General features: G+C 44.6%; 1 long non-coding RNA gene across 1 annotated transcript in view; it reads right to left on the bottom strand.

Annotated features, from left to right (window-relative positions):
- Nucleotides 1-281: 281 nt before the first annotated feature.
- Nucleotides 282-655, bottom strand: part of LOC115541380 (uncharacterized) — a 1,113-nt gene continuing 739 nt past the window's right edge. Inside the window, exon 2 of the long non-coding RNA XR_003976345.1 lies at nt 282-622. This is a non-coding gene — a long non-coding RNA (uncharacterized LOC115541380). The remainder of the gene's footprint in view (nt 623-655) is intronic.

Here is a 655-nt window from a genome sequence, read left to right as displayed (position 1 = left end):
TAATGCGGGCTAGTAATGAACAGTGGCTTACTACAGTTCATTACGAGCCCCTCACCCCTCTCTCCCTCTCTCCCTCTCCTCTCCGTTCACCCCTCCCTCCCCGCGAGAACTCGCATCGGGGCTAGCCAAGTTCCCGGGCCTTTTGCGTCCCCCCCTTACTTCAGGTTGGAACAGGAGAGGCATTAAAACGGCGAACACACTGACTGTAAACGAACAAAAACAACAACCGTGGAATAAAAGTCATATAGTACCGGTAAATGATGAGCACTGGAAACGTTATATCATTTTAAATGAGGGATATCTTTAATACCTTGACGATACAGCTGTTCTGCCTTTACAAGAATAAAAGCGCACACATGTACAAATAAACGCAACTAATAACAAGAAAATCATCACACAGCATGACAGCCCAAGATAAGAACAGAACATACACATCTTTTCATGTATATGGTGTGAAAACGATGAAAACATGAGAACATATATATCATCAAAGTCAGACACGGAGGAGCTTGAAGAGGCATGTTGTTGTCCTGAGTTGTGTGGCCTAATTAAAAAGCTGGGAGAAAAGAAGGCAATGAATGAGGCTGCAGTCACCTGAGAGGGAGGACACATCTCCTGGTGCCTAGGGAGAGGCATAGCATTCATTTGATTTTTT

This window comes from Gadus morhua, chromosome 4 (genome assembly GCF_902167405.1).
Source record: "Gadus morhua chromosome 4, gadMor3.0, whole genome shotgun sequence".
Lineage (NCBI taxonomy): Eukaryota > Metazoa > Chordata > Actinopteri > Gadiformes > Gadidae > Gadus > Gadus morhua.
Note: the sequence above shows the minus strand (reverse complement) of the source record. Positions and strands in the feature narration are given on the sequence as shown.